The 22426-nt window shown below is 28.7% G+C and overlaps 1 long non-coding RNA gene across 6 annotated transcripts; it reads left to right on the forward strand.

Annotated features, from left to right (window-relative positions):
• The first annotated feature begins 67 nt into the window (after window positions 1–67).
• On the forward strand, window positions 68–15794 carry LOC147816014 (uncharacterized). 6 transcript variants are annotated; one of them, XR_015431562.1, is made up of 5 exons: window positions 98–121; window positions 2581–2683; window positions 4319–4422; window positions 7982–8062; window positions 15334–15794. It is a non-coding gene; the product is annotated as an uncharacterized LOC147816014 (long non-coding RNA). The 6 variants fall into 6 exon arrangements; XR_015431561.1 differs by having other exon boundaries at window positions 112–239; XR_015431559.1 differs by having other exon boundaries at window positions 68–121; window positions 2581–4422.
• The last annotated feature ends 6632 nt before the right edge of the window (window positions 15795–22426 follow it).

Genomic DNA, 22426 nt, shown 5'->3' on the forward strand with positions numbered 1-22426 from the left:
AAACACTTGTGCGGAAGAAATTTTTTAAGCTTGTAGCTTACTTGTCTGCAAAGGCTTGTCTGCAAAACATTATAGAGAGTTAGATGTAATCATGGAAAAGTGGGATTAAACAAATGCTTGTGTACAAAAAGCTAATTTTACATTATTGCATTGAAAAGATATATATATATATTTTATATTTTTTTTCTAATATGCAAGTGCAATTTTTTTTAAATAATATAATGCATTCAAGTTGAACTGTAAGAAATTGTATTGACAGTTACAGTAGTAACTCTATTTAATATATAAAAATATAGTTTTTATTTAGTATATAAAGTTGTTATATCATTAATTAATAAAGTATATAATTAAATTAGTTATAAATTAAAATAGTATATAAAGTTGTTTATATCGGGGATATTTCAGTATCGTGATCTGTGGCAGAGTAATCCCCAAGTCCTGGAAACTTCCAGACAGTGGCCCGTGAAAAACTAAAAAGAAACGTCACAGAAAGGGACCAACTCGAAAGTTATAACTCGCAGCCACCCATAAACATCTACATGTTTTTTTTTTTTTAAATTTGAAATTTTTAAAATCTATTTGGCACTTTAGCAATTGTAGTTGGCGCTACAGATCAGGATACGAAAATATCCCCTTTTATATCAATTCTTTGATTCAAGTATTCGTAGCCAAAGTGTACATATTATTAGAAACTTTAATTTTGCGTAGTCAATTAGCTACTTCTTACCTTAAAATAGGAAAAGTTTCGCTATTTTTTTAATTTTCTGTTATTACCCTTCTCTTTACACTTAGTCCTGATTATTGGATTTTCAAGCATGTTCCATAATTCAATAAGGGGCCGTTCAAAAAGTACATACACCCCAAAAGGGTGAGGGGATTTGCTATTTTGTATGATGGGGAGGGGGGAAGTTTTATACAAAGTACGTACATTATAAGCATACACCAAATTTAAATTTGACTTTTTCCTACACATGTATTATACATATGTTTGTTCTTGTAATTTTTTTCGCACGGCGACCACTTGTTAGAATGAGTAAACCAGTTCTCAAAAAAAGTTGTCTCTCAAAAAATAAAAAAGAATAAAAAATTAAAGGGTTAGAGCAATATAATGTACGTACTCTAGGGGGGGGGGGGTAAGGCCTTATGTACGGTAATGTACGAAAAAGGGGGATGGGGTTAAAATTTCTCCATTTTTGTGTACGTACTTTTTGAACGGCCCCTAAGCAGGTTCCTAGGAAATTGATACTCTTATACAAAAAGATATTTTAGTATTAAAAAAAGCACTGATAAACATATTTTTTTAAATAATTTTTAAAAAAACATACACATACCTTTTAAAGTAAATTTGATTTTTATTGAATAATAAATAACTTTTGAAGGATTAAAATTTAACATAGATTTAATGGTGTTTAAGAAAGAGCATTTTTTGTGCTTAAAATAAAACACCAAATTTTTTGTTATCTTGGTGAAACTGTGCAATCATAATTTTAAAATGTTACTACTAAAAGTTAGACAAAAAAAGGTTTCATTAGTAAGAATTCAGTTAAACTTGTAACCAAAGAATAATAAAGCAAAAATGTCAGAAAGATGACCCAAGCAATTTAATTGATGGCTAATGGATATTTTTTTAAATAATTAATTCAATTATTCTTAACGAAAAGTTTCATTGCAAGTAGCAATTCATCAAAAAAAGTGGAAAAATTCAAATTTCAAAACATAATAAAAATATCCTAGAGACTACAAAAATTAAATGAATGGTGGCTAATGATAATTTTTTAATAATTTATTTAAGTTTTAATATTGTTAGTAACATGGTAACAATGAGAGCCAACATCGATAGGACTCTGTTCCAATCTGCATAAAATGCAAAACGAAAATGAGCAGCATCTGTCTCTGCTTTAGCTATCCCTCACTTGCGATTTTAAACACCAAATTTTGCTGCAGCTCATAAAAAATAGAAGCTGCTTTCGACGGAACACTGTCTTGAGAAACTGGTATTATTTAGCCTTTTGCCCCAGATGTCCTAAAGAAGTGCTCATGCCTTACAAACCCTCATGGATGTTTAAGATGAGCAGGAATTGTGTAATTTGCTCTTCTAGCTATTTGCTTTTCCTGTTTTCAATTTTTTGCTTTGTTCTTAACTTCGTGGAATTTTGGAATATATTTTTTCTGTTATTGTTTTTTTCATTTCAGTTAATTGTTAAATAAATTAGGGTAATTCTCCATTTTGCCGGAGCAGGCGATAAAGTCACTAATTGAAACTTAATGAGTGCAAGTAAATTCAACTGTTTTTTTATTATTTATAAGTGACTTTAAAAAAACAAATAATAGATAAATTAGCCAAAATGAAAAAGTACCTAGATTAATTTAAAGTTATTTCCGTCCTTTGCTCCATATTCTTCCAAATCACATGTTTAGTGTTTGTGCAAATCTTAGTTATCATAGCCTAGTTTACTTCTGTATTGTAATGACAAGATTAAACTGGTCAGGTAGAAACATAGTATTGAGACTAGCATATACCATTTCATGAAATATGACTTAATATACTAACATTTATATGTATTTTTGTTGTATCTGTAGGCAGGATATGTCAGTAGATAAATGTATGTAGATTGAATTGACTCTTTGGTTGTGACTTAAAGTCTTTGAACATATAGTGAAGTCAATTAATTAGGTACAAAAGGTATTAACACTTAAATTTATTATAAATATGAAAGTAAGCAGCTACATTTAGGATGATTCTGGCAGATTTTAATTTCAACTATTAAGTGGTAGATAAAATTTAAAAAAAATAAAATAAAAAAGCTTAATAGTACTTGAAACTAATTTATTAGAAAATTATATCTTTATTATAATTTCTTAACTTTAATTTCTTGATATTTCTTAATGACCCCTTATTTTAATAGTTTTTTTTTTTTTTTAACTTTACGACTAATATTTTTTTCTATGAACAAACTTGATTGTTTATAAATTAAATTTAAATCTCTGTTTTCACAATTTCCATAAAATTTTAGAAGTAGACCATGAATTCTTTTTATGTGAATTACTGGTATGCAATAAATTGTTTTGCATGAAATTTCTAGCTGTTATATTGGATAACTATTAAATGTGCTCCTAAACTGGTTGTCTGAGTTATGGTTCTTTATGGCTGTACTTAAGGGGTCATGTCTACTTAGGGTCCGATCAAAATTTCTTTTGAAAAATATAGTTTTTGTTAATAAGTTTTTTGAAAATTTTTTTATTTAATTAAAACAGCAACTTTGTATGAATTATTTGTATGTATTATTTGCTGAATTCAAAAATTCTACAATTACAAAAATTAAAATTTTTGAACAGCAATAAAAAATACAGCTTATTAAAAAAATAATAATATTGCTTTAATATATAAATTATAACCTGATAACAGATAGCCTGATATAATTTAGTAAATATAGCAGATTTGATGTTATATATTTGCTGAAAATATTTTATTTTTGGCTTACATTCCTTGTTTTTATGTACTAGTACTTTTTGAACATGGAAAGGCTGTCATTTTAAATTAAAATTACTTATAATGGTTTTTAATTTTTGAGGTAATTTTGGGTTGCTAATAATTTTCATACTTTGAACTTTTCTTTTAACAATCAATTGAAATAATCATTGATGATATTTAACATAACTTTCAAGACATCTAAAAATGTATAGTAACAATTTGAACACATAGGTGAACTTATTTATTGCAGAAAATGAATAAAGAGTGTATTTAAAACTATTTTATTTCAAAAAGGCAACTTAAATCTCTACCATTTTTCTTTATTCATAAAATGCAAAAGATTTGTAGACTTTCAATCTTACCTTATTATATAGAATCTGTTGCAATAATTATGTTTTAACTATATTAAAGCATTGACAATATTAAATCTATGTAGAAGGGTAAGTTTTGACTCTTGCTTAATTATAACGTTTTGTAACATTTAAATTCAAGGTTAACACAGATCATTATACTAAAAAAATAATAACGAATAGATTAGTTGAGATATGTACGCTTACTCAATAAAGATCTAAGTCTGTGTCAAGGCTTTTTAAATAGAGGTATTTTTATTTTTTGAAATAATATGGCTTGTAATTTTCTCATCATTCTGTCCATTCATTTTTACTTTAAGATTTAAAAAAAAAATATATTTTAATAAAAAGAATTGTCCACAATCAAGAAATAATTTTGCTCCTTACATAAGCTTTCTTTCTTGTACATTGTACAGTTTTGTGCATTTTTTTAAGAAAGTAATCACTCATGTATAATTTAAAAGTATGTTTGACACTCAAAATTTTTCAATTTCAGTTTTGAGCTGCTCCTCTTAATAATACTACATCTGATGCCATAAAATTGACTCTCCTTTTTATACTCAAAGCATTCTCTGATGTTCAAGTTGGTATTGAGCAGAGGTAAATTTTTACATAAATTTGTTTAAAATAGAGAAAATATTTAATATTGTTTTGTCTTGTATTATGATTTATCTTAGACTAAAAATATAAAAGGATATTTTATTGTAAATGATAGTTTTTTACCAATACCTTAGTTTTCTTTTAATTATCTTTTGTAATTTTATATTTATCATTTCTATGTAATTTGCTAATAATATTTTATTTTGTTATTAAATTAAGTTATCAAAACAAATTACTTGTTTGTAATTTGCTTTGAGGAAGCAGAATAGTATCTTCTGAATGGTGATGTTAATAATGAAAAAAGAAAAAAAAAATGTGGATTATGTTACAGTTTGGGTAAAACACCTCAAACAACAATTTTGTGGTTATGCATCAGTTGATAAAAATATTGAAACTTGCTGGATCAAAAAGTAGTTGCAATATAATACCAATGAAGAGTGAACACAAACAATTAGAGCAAACATTTTCAGAAGGCCTGAAAATCTTTAAACCAATCAGGAGCTTTTTATATTCACAGGAATTTTCAGAAAATGAACTACAATCTGTAACAGCTCTTGAAAATTTATTGTTTGCCTAAAGAAAACCAAAATTTCCAAATGCAGTGAAACTTCCTGCTATGGACACTTCTTCAAAACAGACGCCTCTCAATATGGACATATTTTTAATTCCCAGGGAATCTTCTATGAAGAAACCGTTATGTACATACTCCACAAAGTGGACACTCCCATAACCGGACGCGGACAGTCATTTTGGCCCTGAAATGTTATTTCTATCTCCTCAAAACGGACACTACTTTTTCTAAATTTGAAAAAAAAGGAGAAAAAAAACTTTCTGCTTTAAATTGCAAGGAAAAAAGCGCAACTTTTCACCATTTTTAAAGCATGTAAATTTTTTTTGCCTTATCCATAACTAAAAATATTGTTAAACTATTTCACTACGGAAGAAGCAATTTTTCTCCTGTCACTTTGCCTTACCTTTGTAAAGAAAGGAGAGAAAATGATACTGCTGTTGTGAAATAATTTGGACAGCGAGATCTTTTGATCTTTTCATCTGGACCACACAAGTTAGGAGACCCCTCAAGTTGAAATAACATCTTGAACACTCTCAATGCTTCTTCCCCATTGAAAATTTCTTTAATTTTCTTATCAATTTGAAGACTGTATTTAACCGAGCTGGGGTAAAAAAGAGAACAGAAGTATAATCTTTGAGTTGTTCATATAAACGAAACATTTATTCAGACAATTGATAGCTGTTCAATTGTGAATAATCAACTCCATAGGTCCTCATGCCTTACAGGTAGGCATAGCTTTTTTCCTCTGTGAATCATGTGAGGTTTACTTTCAAAAAAGTATTAACCACGTTCCCTATCAAATGATAGGTAGGTGTAAGAGGATGTAAACCTAATAATTGAAAACAACTGAGGATTGAAAGCTCCTATTCAGTATCATATGTTTAACTGAAGTATCTATGCTAATAGGGAAATTATATTCATTTATCTGTAACTACATCTGGAATTATATATTCTCCCTCAAACCAGACTCAACATTCTTTTCTTTTTGAGACTTGCAGAGATCTTTGAGGTCTCCAACTCCAAACTTTGTATCTACAGACTGCCTGTTTTTACAAGCTTTCTGAGAAATGCCACTGCTGGATTTAACTTGGTGCAGCCTGTCCGGAAATTAGACTTCCACCAGACTCAGTTGTATCCTATTGCTCTGGCCACTATACACGAGTGATACCCTTGCCAGGAATGGCTGCAGGTTTTTACTGATGGATCCTCCACTTTTTCAACTGGTAAAGCTGGAGCGAGTGCTTATTCCAAATATTTCAGCCTTAGAGAACCTCTTGACACTTGGGCAGATAATTTTGATGGAAAAATGTTTGCAATCCTTATGGCTATTACAGCTATTGGTGAACCATCTGAACAAAACATTGTTATCTTTGTCGATTCTCAGGCTGCAATTCAGACCATTTCTGAATATAATTTATACCGCTCTGAACTTGAATTTGAGTGTAAACAACGCATCAGATCTCTCCTTTGTTCTGAAAGAGATGTAGTCCTCCAGTGGATCCCTGGCCATTGTGGCATCTGCGGAAATGAACGGGCTAACATGTTGGCTAGAGAGGCTTCAGCATTGCATTAACCCTCTCACTCAGTTCCTCTTAGAAATGCAAGGTGGCATCTTAAGAGCAAATTCAGACACAGAACAATATCTGCTCTTGAGGACTTAGCTGATGGAAAATCCTGGGCTAGCCTTCTTCATGGCCAGCAGCGCTCTCGTCTTTCCCTCCTTCCCAGGATCGAGGGAGTTGCTTGCCTTAGAATAATTACTGGACATGACTACTTGCAGGCTCATTATTATTAATTAATTTCATTAATTCCTGTGAGGACTTTCGTGCTCTCTCACCTTCTGGAGCTACTTCACTGTTATATTGTACTGCAAGACGCCTTATGTCTGAGGACGATGGCGGGCGTAATTTTAAAAAAAAAACAACATCTGGAATTATGTTTTTATATCAAACTTCTTTATATATTCTTTTTTATCTTTCTTAAAGTTTAAAAAAATATCCTTATAGATAGTTATTGTAGATTATTTAATTATTTCTACATCTTCCAAAATATTTTTTAAATAATTTACGGTGTTAAACTTTGTTATTATGGTACCCCTCCCATAAATGAACAATCTCGGTCCCAAGAATGTCCGCATAACGGAGGTTTTACTGTATTGTAAATATGTTGATGCACTTATTTATCCTTTACTTCGTGCCGTAAATATTTTTGCATAAATATTTCGAATAATTTTTTTAATTAAATGTTTTATATGTATTACGAATGTATTAATTTTCATGAATTTCGAAAATATTCTAGGTTAACTCTCATTCGTCATTTTCCTGCACCATTGATTTGTTATGAATAGTCCCTTAAAAAAAGGATCAAATTGTAGATCGTTTGAATTGTAGCTTATAAAAATTACTATATTAAATGAATTTCAAATTTTTCTTATAAATTATAACTTAATAACAGAGGTTTCTAAAACCTTTTAGCTGCCACCTCACTGTGTATTTTAAGAAAAACTTGATTCTATTTTATGCTTAAAACTCTGATCTTGACTGTTATTTTTTATTATGTAATCAGTGTTTAAGGAGAAAAAATCTAAAATCAAGACAAACTTTATGGTTTTTGCTTATAGGTTTTTATTGTTTTTACACTTTTACTAAAATCGTGAATGTAATAAAAGCTTTCCTATACTTGTTACTCTATAATATTTAAAATATAGAACAGAAATTTTTCTGAAAGAGGTTAAAATTTCATTATTTTACTGGTAATTCACTAGTTAGTTTTTTATACACATAGCTGAATGTATCAACAGGTTATATAAAAATCTTTTAACCTAACTTCTTTTATATAAAAAGTTTCTTTTTTCTCCCTTGAAACCATTTTTTGATGTTAAATTGTCTCCATGCATATTTTTATGTAGTTTTTAGTTCATAGTTATCAGAAATAGAATGCTAATTTTGAGTATTTGTCATTGTTCTCAATTGTTTTCTTTTTATTTAGCGATGGAAACATAAGGATTCGAACCCGCAACTGCTGCTCCTTCATCATTTTTGTATACCTGCTGTTTCAGCTATGTGAAAAGTAATTCTTTTTTTTTCTTCTGCTAAATGAAATATGCTGTCAGTAATGAAAAAGAAGTCAGTAATGAGAAAGTTTCTTTGTATTTCTTTTAACTTTTAATCAATATTATTACTTTCATACCAAAAATTTTATTAAAAATGTTACACATTATCTTTAGTTTCTCAAACTGAAAGTATACCTGATTCATGAGAAAATGTCACATTTATTAGTAATAAATATGATTTATGAATTTTTTTTCCAAATAGTAAATATTGTGTTAAAAATTTTGATTTTCATGAAATACACTTTGAGACACTCTTTAAATATGTTTCATGAAATAACTAGTTTTTCTCTTGATTCAAACCATAAAAAATATCACTGTTCCCTTCAGTATTTTTTATTATTTGTTAAATAAATTCTTTCAAAATAAATTTCGACCTTGCTGAAATGTTTATTAGTTGACCCTTTTAAACATTGATATCTGAATAATTTTAAATAATATTCTTTTTGATTAACTTATTACTTATTAACTAAATTTTATTTTACCTGTTGAAAAATTTTTCATATTTCACTTTAATTATTTTTTCTAAGGAAAATTATTAACCTTATTGATTTATTATTTTTAAGCTTTTTTGTTGTTGTTAATTTACGTCGCACTAGAGCTGCACAATGGGCTATTGGTGACGGTCTGGGAAACATCCCGGAGGATGATCTGAAGACATGCCATCACAATTTTGATCCTCTGCAGAGGGGATGACACCCTTGCTTCTGTACTTTTTTTAGCATTTTAAAAATAGGAATTTTAAAAAAATAATGGATCTTTCTTATGTAGATTAATAGATCTTTCTCTTATTATAGCCTGTTGCAGTCCAAGGCTCTCTCCTTAAGTTTTTTTTATTTGGAATGATCTACTGTTACAGTTTTCCAATGGTTGATCCCAATTTTATGTGACATTTTCTTAACTGTATCAAGCCACCTCATGTTTGGTTTACCCGTTTGCCATTTTTTTTATCTTTGGGATTAAATCATTGTAGCTGTAGATATGTCCAACTTATCTTAATTGATATACCTTTTTAGTTTTCACAATATTTGGTTACTTTACTCCAGGCATTACTTTTTTGACAGTGCCAAATATTTTTCATTCAAATATTTTCTTTTCTCTCTGAACTTGTTTTCCTTTGTTTTGATCGTAGTCCAAAATGTGCTTCCACACATAATTATTTGTTTTACTAAACTTTTATATTTATAAGTCTTTAATTTATGCTTACGTGTTTTAATTTAAAGTGATTTCTTAATCCGTATTAACATTTGTTTGCTATATTTAATCAATTATTCTAATATTTAAGCTGTTATACTGAGTCTTTAATAACTCTTTTCAATGACATGGAATCTCACTCGTATAGATATTCGTATGAGTTTTACTTTACCTAGTTTTACCTTGCTTTTAAATCTATTAAGAGTCATCTTTGTAAGATTTATCTAGTTACGTGTGTATTTCTAAATCGAGTATTGCATGATATAATTTTGTTCTTTCTATGCCATCATATGCTGTCTTAAAGTAAAAAAATATATGGTATGTATAAATATTAATTTCGTTTCTTTTTCCCAGATTTGTATGATTGTGTGCATCTGGTCTTGATATTTCTTTTTCTAATCCGCATTGATAATTTTTGATGACTTTTGCAATGTATGGTAATAGTCTTTTGTATAAAATGTTTGGTAGAATCTTAAATGCTTTGTTTAAAGGGGTGATTACTCTGTAGTTGTTACACTCTTAAATTTGTCTCTTTTTTTTATGTCTTGAACACATGGCCCTATAATCCCATTCAATGGGCATTTATTTCAGTGTCTTGACACAGACTTTAATTGTTTGTGTTCTATATATAAACAAACATAATTTTTAGTTTTTTACTCTCCAATGATAATGGAAGAGCTGTAACTGTTATGATAACAGAACCACATATGAAATGAAAACCGCTTAAATATTAAATTTATCTTTTTTCTATAAAACAATTTATTTTTGAGGACAATTTAAATTTTTTTTTATAAAACACTTGCATCACATTCATTATTTCAAATGTGTCGTAGAAATGTGTCCTAGATTTAATTTGAAGTGTTCACCATGGTTGAGCAACAAATTTTGCATAAAATTTTATTTTTAAGAAATTCTTGTTTGTCTAACTCTTAATGAGGGTAAAATATACCTACCAGATCTAGTATTAAAACTAGTTTATTGTTTCTCATTATTATTTTCTGGATAATGAATCCTGGCTATCATAGATTATCGTATATCGCATCTCAATGTTGCAATTTTCATCTCATTGGTTTTAAAATAAGTAGAAAGAACTTTATGGGTTTCCTTTGGTGTAAATTGAATTGTTTGCTCATGGAAATGCACTGTTCTGTTAATGCATATGGAAAACAATTCAGATACCTGAGCACATTCATGTATAATATACATAGATCTTTCTCTTTTGTTGCACTAAATTCCTTCTTTCTCTATCCAAAATGATAGCAACTATTGTAATCAATAACAAAGCTACATAGTCAGTTTTTAATGGTTTACATTTTGTAATTAATAGAGGATTTAAGTTATTTTCATATCAAGACAATGGACTTATTTTATGACCATTGCATCAAAGAATTTTTTAAACCATATATAAAAACCAGTGCTTTAAAGTTGCTTTTAAATTACATTTACAGTTTTCTTTCGAAATGAAATCAATATTACTTATTCTGTTAGTCTTTATATTATGTAATCAATTATTCTTTTACTCAAAAGAAAAATAATGATTGAGAATAATATAAAAATTTATTTGAAAAATTTATTTTACAAGAACTAAACTATAAAAAATATGTATATTTATTTCTTTTAAAAATAATTTTGATTTTAAATCATGAAATCTAATTTCATTGCAAATATCATGTTAGTGCTATGCAAAGAATAATATTTAGCTGTTTTTATTAATTTGCTTATTGCTATTGTGTTTAACTTAAAATTTGATTATAAATATCTTTCCCCTTTACTTTGATTTGTTACCTACTTGAAAGATGTTATGATTTATATACTTTTTGCTGTAATTGTTTAAAAATAACAAGTAATCATTTTTTTAAAAATTGGATTTTGAAAGCTTTAAACATCCTCTTTGCTATATTCTATGAATTCAAGTTTTGTTATGTGTGCTTTGGGCACAGTAAAAAATATGATGCACAATTCATAAAAAACACCAAGGTACTTTTGTTTATAATTGAAATAAAATGATGTAACTGAAATGTGTGTATGCCTTGGACATAATGTTCTGACTGGGCACACAATCCATAAAGGCCAGTAAAGGTTTATTTGAAGTTTTGTTCTATAAATTATTGAATTATATTTGAAATATTACATTACCACAACACCCGACCATGTAGTGAGGAACAGAAAAATGTCAAGTTCTTTATCAGAACCAAACTGGTCACCAACACTAATTACAAATATTTATGATTCCTTGATTTTATAAAATTTGTATTACATAAATGATTTACTCAATTATTTAAATATTACTTCTCAAAGTTTATTTTTCCTTGAAATTATTTAAAAAAAATCATTAATATATGATTGTAAAGTTATAACTCTCTAATAATCAGTTTTATCCTTACCATTAAAAGATAAAATTAGTGGCACAGTAGTGACACGTTTGCAAGTGACAATAAGATATGGAAAAATAATATTTTGACTTGATATAGTTATGTTCTAGAAACATATAATGTGTTTTTTTTCCTTTAAAAAATATCCTTAGAAGATTATTAAAGGTAAAATAAAAATAATTTATGACATTACAATAAAAAAAAGCAAGATGGGAACTGTAGTGAATTAATTTCTATGTGATTTAATATGTGGCTTTTTAATATTCAATTCGATAACACAGAATAAACTAGGACATCGCTTTTCTAATGATTAATGGGGACAGCAGTAATGTGCAATACAAGTAATTTTACTTTTAAGCTGATTTGGGTTCAAAATTCTTGAATCTATAGTCAAAAATTTGCAGTGTTTCACTTGTACAGAAAGAATAATGGAATCATACAATCATTCATTCCTATGTGATTTAATATGCGGGTTTTTAGTGTTCAATCTGATAATATTAATTCTAGCAGACGAAAACAAAAGATAAACTAGGGCAGCACTTTTCTAATGACTTATACAAATGTGAAAAGTTTATTAAAAGCTGCAATAAACATTTCTAGAAAACTTAACATTTAGCAACCAAAGTTTTCACAATAATTAACATATTTAGTGCTTAGTTGGAAATTTACTTTAATTATCTGACTCTAAGTTTGGGAAACAGAAGTGAAACTTTACTCAATGAAATGTAATACCTTTTAAATATGCAATTGAAAGAAAAATATGAAAACTTTTTTATGAGGAAAAGAGATTAAATAAAATAAAAAGGCACCAATCAAAACACTTTGAAAAAGTGTTAATGAAAAAAGCCCATTTTTCCCTTTAAAAATTCACATATCATTAAAATATAATTAAGAAATTCATGTGCTTTTACATTCTTGCAATAAATTCTTATGGTCACATGGTCTATAAGTGAAAAACATTATTATATGATCCCTCCTAAATGCAAATTACATAATTATAAAAACAAAATTTTTCATTTAATGAAGCTTCAAGCCTCAGATTTCTTTTTCCTTCATATTACTTAAAAAATTCCTTGTGTTAACTTATCAGAACTGAATCCTTAGTTATATATTGAGTGTATATAAAATTATTGAATCTAAGTTTAGAAAATGTGCAACTCTTCTAACTGAATTTTGTATAATGTCTTGATTTCAGTTAGCCTTAAAAAATTGAAAAATAGCTTTGAAAAGTCTCTTGAAAAGCCTATATAATGTGGCCTAAAAATATAAATTCTGTAATTCAAGAAATATTACAAATATATAGAAATAGTAATACTTATAATTTTAGTTTTATTTACTGAGTATTATTATTTTATTTCTTTAAAATCTATTTTGATTTTTGAACTAAAAGGGGGATTTAAGTAACTCCTCTCACAAAATTGTATTTGCTTATTTTTCAGCAAATACAGGAAGTAAAATTATGTCATTATATCTAAGTTTTAATTTAAATAAAATATTGTGTGAATGAATAACCTCTTTTTTTTAAATTATTTTATTTAAAAAAATATAATATAATTATAATATTAAATTAAATTTCTTAATATTTTATTAACTGTAAATATGAATTTTATATACCTTTTTTTGCATTATATATTGTATCATATTGCATTCTCTAACTAACAATTACAAATTTGTTACTATTGTATAGCATCATCATTTAATCACAAAGTGATGCAGAACAAAATTTTTGCCATAATATTATGTTAAAAATGTTTATACTAGCTTTATATCCTCTGACAAACCTTCTTTACTAATTAATGAAACTAAATTATTTTAAAATAATTTAGGTATCTAAAGGTAAAGTTCTGGTAGAAGTATTTGGGATTAATCTGCATTATTTTTATAATTATTTAAATACCTATTAAATGTTTGTTAGGAAACAATTAGATACTTTTATTTTAAAATCAACTCTATCAAAGGTTTTATTATTTTAAGATAAATACAGTTTCTTAAATATCCAATTTCTTTTCCCCTATGTTTTGTCAGACATAGCTTCTAGAACTTTTAACTTTGTTTTTTAATGTTTGTAACAATGTAAGATTTTAACTTGATTTTGATGCTCAATCAATAGCATTAGTTAGATGCTCCATCAATTCAAAATTCTACCCTTGTTGAAAATTCAAGATTCTGCCCTTGTGTGAATTACAACTCCAAATCTTATGACTTTTAAAGTTTAAAAAGTAAGACCTTTAAACTTGATTTTTATTTAAATATTTCATTAAAAATCTTATTTTAAGGCAACAAATAAGTTAAATTGAATTTTAGTTAAGCTCTATGAAAGAAAGAATTTATAGTACATATCCTTATTTTACTGAGAAAATTGTTTTTGTGAATTATTTTCATTTCATGGATGTTTGTTCCCCCATATAAATAATCTTACACCCTGGTTACAAGTTCATTTATTTCAACCGACTGTTGTTCATAATTGAATTTTTTTTTTTGTATGGCCTTAAGCTTTCAAAATTTACAGGTATTGCCAATTTTTTGATCATTTAAAATTGTTATTATTGTTATCGTATTAAGAGCTAATTTCAAACCAATCTAAATTATAATCAAAATTTAAGTTTATTTCTATACTGTGACCTATCACTATACTGTCTCAAAACCTGGTGAGCATTTTCGGTTTATGATGTGAATTTTTACGCATACTATGGCTCATTTGTAAACTGATTGTTACAACTGCATTTTGCCTCTCAAATTCTTTCCCATTTTTATTCTTACTCAGGTATCACAACACCAGAATACTGCATTGATCTCTCTTTCTTTCTCCTGTTATTTATTTATTTATTAATTATTATTTTTTGTGGCAGATATTATCTATAGCTTTGTGATTTTTTTCCCTATTTTGAGTATGTAATAGTTAAATTTGACTCAGTATGGCCAATTTAGATTATTATGCATTAAATTTCATCACAAACCAAGTGTCAAGTGGTTTTGGGGACTATCTTGTTTAATACAGCAGAGTTCAACTGTTTTTAATTCTCCTTTGTCATCATTTCTGTGATCAATATTACAGTTTTAGAAAGTTAACATGTAAAATAACTATACATTTTAGCTAATTTTTCACAGAATATTTTTACAATTTGTTTCAATTTGTACAAATGCATTATGATAACATTTTTGACAAAAAATTAATTATTTTTTTAAGCTTCATGATAAAATCCATCTATAAATGTCTTCATTTATATTATCTGAAATTTACAACAATGGCTCAGTGGTCAAACGAATTGAGCTATAATTATGAAGAACTGGGTTTGGAACTTGGTGACAACTTGAGGCCCACACACAGCTGCTGATCGATTGTTCGAAGATTGTGTGGGATTGTAATGCAAAATTGTGTGTCATGCTTACACCACATTATGCTTTTGGTCATAAAATTAAACTCCACCACCCATTGACCCATAATAGGTTGTTGCAGAAATTCTTTAATTTAACAATAAAGTGTAGGGCATCTATTGTAGAATTTTTATTTATTACTTTGATTTTTGATTTCGTCATTAATTTGACATATATGTGTTTCTTAATTTCAAATATTGATTTTTCAAATGAAAAAAAAAACTGTTTGTTATTGCTCAAAAATATTTTAATGCTAATATTATTTATTTTTTTTTTTTTTTCATTTTCAGTTCTGTTATGAAGGTTCATTGAAATGGAGCTGTAAAGAATCTGTTACATAAAATTTAAAAAATGTCATAAGGAATACTGAAATCTGAGTTTACAAGGAACAGTTTTTAAAATAAAGTTTACATTTATAGTATGATTTACTTTTCATATGTTTGCATTTTAAAGGAACTGTAATATAATGTAATAAAAATAAACTGGGAAATTAATTACTCTTCAAGTTTATTTTTTTACAATGTTTGAAAACATATAAAAAAAAAATTTTTTACCCTTTGCATATGAATATTTAATATGGTATTCTATATTTATAAAACTTTATTATTCTGTACCGTTATGTTAACTTCTATGTTAACCTTTGTATATTCAGATAAACTCAATGTTAAATTATAATTTATAAGATATACGTGTTCATGTCTGGAATTGAGTGCGTATGCGATTTATAAATAAAAAATGTTCCTGAAAACTTTTTACAGAGCCTGGAAATTTTTTACAGAGATTTATACCTAATGTTTTTTACTTTTATTTGTTTTTCTTTCCTTTTAAGAATTAATTTTATAATATTTTCTTTTTCAGTGCAGGCTTTTATCAATGTTTGAAATTTGTCATCGATTTTATTATATGTAAATATAATAATAATTAATTTAATGTGTTGCATGTGATTTTTGCATCAGGTTGAAGATGAGAAAGTTACAAGTTTCCAGCTAATTAGCTTAAATTGTTTTTAAATTTTACTTGGATTATAAATGAAGTAAAAACTTTTCCTCTTATTATACCAAAAAAAATATATCTTCCAAATCTGATTCAAGATTTTTCTGGTAGTTTTAACTAAATTTATACCTATTTGTTTTTGCTAATAAAATTTTTTGTTAAAATGTAAGAAAAAATGCATTAAAATTTATATTGAAAACATTTATATAGATTACATATCATAATTTTTTTCTTTTATTTATTTATTTTGTTAAATTTATTGCATACTGTATTTTAAAAATGTTGTACATAGAATATTGCTTGATTGCATAAAACTTCGTAAAAACAAATTATTTTTAATAGAAATTCATAGCTTACTCTTTTTTTCCCCCTTCATATTTAATGGAATAATATTATTTCTTTTTTTACAAAAAATACTTTATGATATTTGGTATTTTTATTTGGAAGTAACTGTGGAATATGTAAAAATACGAAATATTTAATAAAATAATATTAATTAGCACCGTCGTTCCTTATAAATAAATATCTTTTTGAACAATTATATAATTGAAGATTCCATTTTTGTAAATTATTTACATTATATTGTTATGTTCAAAATCAAGTTTTTTGATAAGTCTATTTGAGAACAAAATGTTATATAAATGGTCAATAGATAGCGCAAATGTATAGTAAAGACTACATTGTTCAAGTTCACCCTGACGCCCTTTAGGTGAAGTAATTCATCATCCCCGTCTAAATCTATGGGTTAAATGTTAGGAAACAATTAATTACTAGCTCTGAGGGTTCGGGGCTCGAGCTGTTCAATATTTAAAAATTATATTTACTAAAAATGAATGTGCTTTTTTATTTATTTTTAAATATTGTAACTGAAATAAAACATTCTTTTTCTTAAAACTATAATATTTTTCTTTTTAAGCACGTACAATAGCAGTAAAATGGAGAAATTCTTGCTCATATACTGTACATATAAATGGACCCCTATCTCCCCTAAATATTAAACTATGATTTCCAAACTCCACCTGATATTATATTATAATGTACTATACAGAAAACAAGGGAACTCTTGGATAAGTATCAGCATAGGTATAATTTGTTTTGAGAACATGGAGGACTTTGTGACTTTACAGATTTAACGTGCATCAGTCACCATTTATTACACGGGGAGTCATCGACCGGCTTGGATAAGTATCAGCATAGGTATAATTTGTTTTGAGAACATGGAGGACTTTGTGACTTTACAGATTTAACGTGCATCAGTCACCATTTATTACACAGGGAGTCATCGACCGGCGGGGATCGAATCTACGACCTCTTGGACATGGGCCCAGTGCCCTACCAACCAGGCTATCCCGGCCTCTATATTGAACTATAATATTCAAATCTCTTCTACCAAGCTATCTCTTCCTATGTACTTTTTTTTCATTCATTTAGACATTAATCTAACTGGGCCACCTTAAGGTATATAATATTTAACTTAAGTGCAATAAAAATTAGGATAAAAAAATATATGAAGTATATTATTTGGATTGAATATTTGTCCACTGTAGAGCATTTTTAACCGAAAGTTTGGTGATTCGAGCCCACCACGAGTCGCCATTATTTTAGAGCCGTGGTGGCTCAAGGGATAGAGCACCAAAATGAGGTGAACTGATTTCGAATTCTAGCGATGGCTAACAGATACAGCACCCGGCTCGCATGGACCACAGTGCTGACGTAAGATATCCCCATGGTAGACGGATCACGGGTCCCCTTGCCGTCATGCTAGCCGTATGAGGTTTTCGTGGTTTTCTTCTCAATGGAAAGCAAATGCGGCTTAGTTTTATCATAAATTCCTCCACGAAGGTAAACTTCTCTTAATTCTGGATACAGGAGTTTCCTACTCTTCTGGATTGGGTTCAAAATTGCAAGACTGCGGAGTTGAACATTATTAGCCGTAAACCATAAAAAATCGCTAATAAATTGTTAGGCCGGTTATTAATGAAGCTGATTTTGAACCGAATGCGTCAAAAAATCATGGAAAATACTTATTGCAGATATATTTGCTTTGAAAAATATTTCACGTAGAGATTATATATGAAGAACTGTCCAAAAAAAAAACAGAATACAAAAACAATCGTTCAATTTTGTACATGTACAAATAACGTCAAGATTCAACTAAGTAACCTTCGAGTTAATCGTGTTACTGGTTTAGATGATCTGATTTTTGAAGAAAAGAGAAGGATTTTCATCTAAATTCGAAGTGGATAACCCTTTGCAGCAACACGAGTACCTTGTTCTTTATTTGATAAAGTTTGATTTAATGAACCTGAATATTATTTTACAGAACTATTGAAAAAGAAACATGAATATATTAACTACAAAAGGCAAATTTTGCACTGTTATTATTTTTAAATTTATCCAAATGCAGCATAAAAGCATCGGTTTCTGAATAATTTAATATTAAATCCAGAATTTACCTGAAAGTGTTTTTCGCATAAAACATCTTTTAATTTCCTGGCGTTATAGTTTTTAATAGCAGAGAAAGAAAATATTTTTGGTTTGCGGTATACCGATGTTACCGTGAATAACCGAGATAGCCTGGTTGGCAGGGCACTTGGCCCATGTCCAAGAGGTCGTGGGCTCGATCTCCGCCGACCGTAGACTCCCCGTGTGACTGATGCACGTTAAATCTGTCGAATCTCGAAGTCCTCCATGTTCCATTAACAAATCATGCATCTGGGGTTTCTGATCCAGGAGTTTCCTTGTCTTCTTGATTTGGTTCAAAATTTCAAGGCATTAGTCGTCGTAAAATCTAAATTGGATCTTCTGTTCAACGACGGTCATAGAAAATAAAAAGCAAAATAACCGAAATGAAGAGAATGTCGACTTTCATCGGCGAATGTCAACAATCACATAGGTGCTAGGGTGTAGATTAGGAGATGTTTGGAGCACTGGCATTGAACCTTAAAATAACATCAGTGTAAGGTATATCGGACAGTGGCTCTTAACTAGACATAGTATATGTTTCGAACATTTACCAAAGCGACTACGTGATTGTCAACATTCACCGGTGGATGTCAACCACCAGTAATTTCGGTCATTCACAGTTACGTATACATAAAAATGAAAGACTTGTTCAAAGTATCGAGGGGCCTCCCTGGCCGAGCGGTATCACCGGTCCAAACGCTCTGTTAAGCGTGGAGGTAGCGGGTTCGAATCCCGCCGTAACCCTGGATGTATTCTTTGTGATGTCTTTCTCTGAATTGTTCTATCTGTATTTTCTACTTGACAATGACTTATAAGCCTATATATTGAGCACACAAGTCAGCAAATGTATGTAATTTCAATAAAATCAAATCAAAGTATCGAGGTATTTTGCTTAAAACTTTCTACTTTGAACCGTTCGAATGGGCTATGCGAAAACTCATGAAAAACAACCAAGCATTATTAAAATTTAAATTACAGATCATGTTTTTAAACTTTATTTCTTAATCTGCTATTTGGCATTTGACCTTTTTGAAATATTTACTCTTTAATAAAGTGGTAAATAATAAGTTTTAGGGTGATAATAAAACTTAAGCATAGTTTTCTTTTCTGTTTTGAGATCCTCTATTAAATATCGGCTAAGTTATTCTAAAGATATTCAAATACATTCATTTGTTATGTTTAAAATAGCGTTATATGTTTTTATTCAAATAATATTGTAGAATATGCAATTAATTCTACTTCAAAAAGTTTTTAATGAATTTCTGCGACGTGTAAAAAATGAAAATTTCTTTTGAATTACTTTTGCTTAATTCATTTGCTTACAAAATGGTAAATCATAAGAAGAAAAAATATCCTGCGTAAATCAGAGAAACGATTGAGAGAATTTTTTTCATTAAAAATTTGTTCAATGAAAACTAATTTTCCTCATTTTGCAAAATTAACTCATTTTCCGAAACGTGCATGTTTAATTAAGTTATATGTAACAGAAGGTCACGTAAATGTTGCGATAAACTTCCGGTGGAAAAGACGCATATCATCAGGATTAAAATTACAGAGGGGAACCCATGCCCTGAAATGTCTACCACTAGGGGAATTTCCCTAATATGAAATATATCTTCGTGTGCTTTTGAGCAGGTCATAATAGAGAAGCGCCCCTAACTGCGTACGATGACGTTTCTGGGCGTGAGTTCCTATGCAATTTTAATCCTGACTATGAGCCTTAACTTCCTTAGAATTTTATCGCAACAGTTACGTGAACCCCTGTTATATATAGCGTTCTTACGTTTGTACATTTCGACAAAAATTGACTAAAAGTATCATTTTAAAAAACAATTTGTAGTATTAGAAACAAAGCTAATTTCAAATCTGAAGTCCCTGCATCCGAATTAGGCAAGTATTTTTATAAATGCAGCAAAAATATGTTCCTCCATCTAATCTAAAGGAAAAGTAAAAAAAAAAAAAAAAAGGGAGAAGCTGATTTTCCTAATTTAAAGAATGAGAGAAGAAAAATCACCTTAAATGACTTTTGCTCAATTGTACTGAATTTATCTGGACAACTTGGTATGTATAAGTAATACAAGTCTATTTTAACTCATATATGAGCAATTATAATTGAATTTATTAGCATAAATAAATATATATACTATTTAAGAGCAAATAAAAAAAATATTGACAGAGCAAACTTACTTCATTTCTTCCAAATAATTTAAAAATAGAAGTTACTTTTACTGAACATTGATTGACACGCTACTTTTGTTATTGAATGCGAAGAAAGTGTGGTAACGTGAGTACGATGGGGTAGGAGTTAGGACAGCCATCTTGTCTCCCTTTATCCCTCAGGAGTGTTGAATAAATTTCCATATGGACACAAAAAAAAAATTTTGTAGTTTGTCTAAAGTAAGAACTCCCCATGCCATTCGTCTGGACCCGCGGCGGAGACTATGGTAACAAGGCATAACTATTTAAAGTAGGGGTGTGGGGTCACTGTTTAGGGCAGGTTTCAGGTTGGTGCGGTGAGAGAAAGGGAACCTTTTTTTTATCAATCTATTGTGTTAGCTCTAGAATGAAGAAAAGCTACCCTCCCAGAAATGCACTATTCTTGTTTCCATAGCTGCAGACGGTTTCAGACTTAGTGGTGGTGAGAGACAAACTATAGAGAATTCAGTTTAAGAATAATAAAAACTGCTTAGTACAAAAATGGTACCTTGAATTTTTTTTATATTTTAATCATATAATACATTGAAGAAATAAAATAAAAGAGATTTTATTAGCAACATGTTTAGGCTATGAGCTAAGTTTTGATACGTGAAGCTTACCACAGTTTCGCTTCAAAAGCTCTCTCCTCTCATCTTCGCAATACACCTTTAGTGGATCACTGTGACCCCCCTAATTGGCCTATTAAAATTTTCTTCGGCAGCCGTGTTTGAACCATAGACCCCTTCCTAGGGTCCGAGTTTGAAAATTATACTACTTAGCTTCTACTACTTAGCGACTACTTAGCTTCAAGTACCCTCTCGGCTAGCGAAACAAAAAATTTTTGGAGCCATAGCGATTCTATAAAAATATACTTTGGAGGGGTGTTTCGGCTTGTAGAGGCCCACCTTCAGTCCGAGTTTTAAAGTTACATACTTAATATTAAAGGGAGCTAGTCGGTCTTGAAATTTGAAACTTTTTCCCGCCATTTTATTTTATTTTATTTTTTATTCCATTATGCGTTCTTTCAAAAAGAAAGACAAAGGATTTTATACATAGAACACCTTTCGTATGCTAAACTATCGTGAAAATATTGTAAAACGAGTTTAAAAAATAATATAATTTAAATAAACTAATTTTCCGTGATTTTTCTAGTTTTTAAGCGTTATTTGAATATTCCCGAATGAAAGAAAATTATTTTTTTTATATAGGATCCTTTAATATATCGAAGAACACATTAAATAAATAATATAATGTAAAATAAACAAAAGAAAAAAAAGAGAAAAAATTTTAAAAATTGACACACAGCCGGGGTTCGAACCCTTACTACATGCGTAAGTCACTAGCATTAAAAAGGAAATAAATTAAAATAAGGATAAAAAGTAAGCGAATATAGAAATAGAAAATTTATGCGAAACCAATCATTCAGATGAAGAATTACGAATTATATAAAATAAATTAAAATGTCTGAACTTACTCGCATATTTTTTGTTAAAAGGCGATCTGTCAGCCAGATTCTCTCAGAACAAAGAATTTTCTTGAATGCGGATCTCTGACGAAAATTCATATTAAACTAAAAGCCGAAAGAATTCATTGTTAAAACAAGTAATAGAGTTTTCAAATTTTAATTATGAACGCATTTAATTAAAATAAATATATCTATTACTGTTTAAAAAAATAAATATAACATAATAAGAAGAATTAAGAATAATTAAGAATAATATAATATAG

This window comes from Parasteatoda tepidariorum, chromosome 2, assembly GCF_982258835.1.
Source record: "Parasteatoda tepidariorum strain Cologne lab strain chromosome 2, Ptep-v5.0, whole genome shotgun sequence".
Classification (NCBI taxonomy): domain Eukaryota; kingdom Metazoa; phylum Arthropoda; class Arachnida; order Araneae; family Theridiidae; genus Parasteatoda; species Parasteatoda tepidariorum.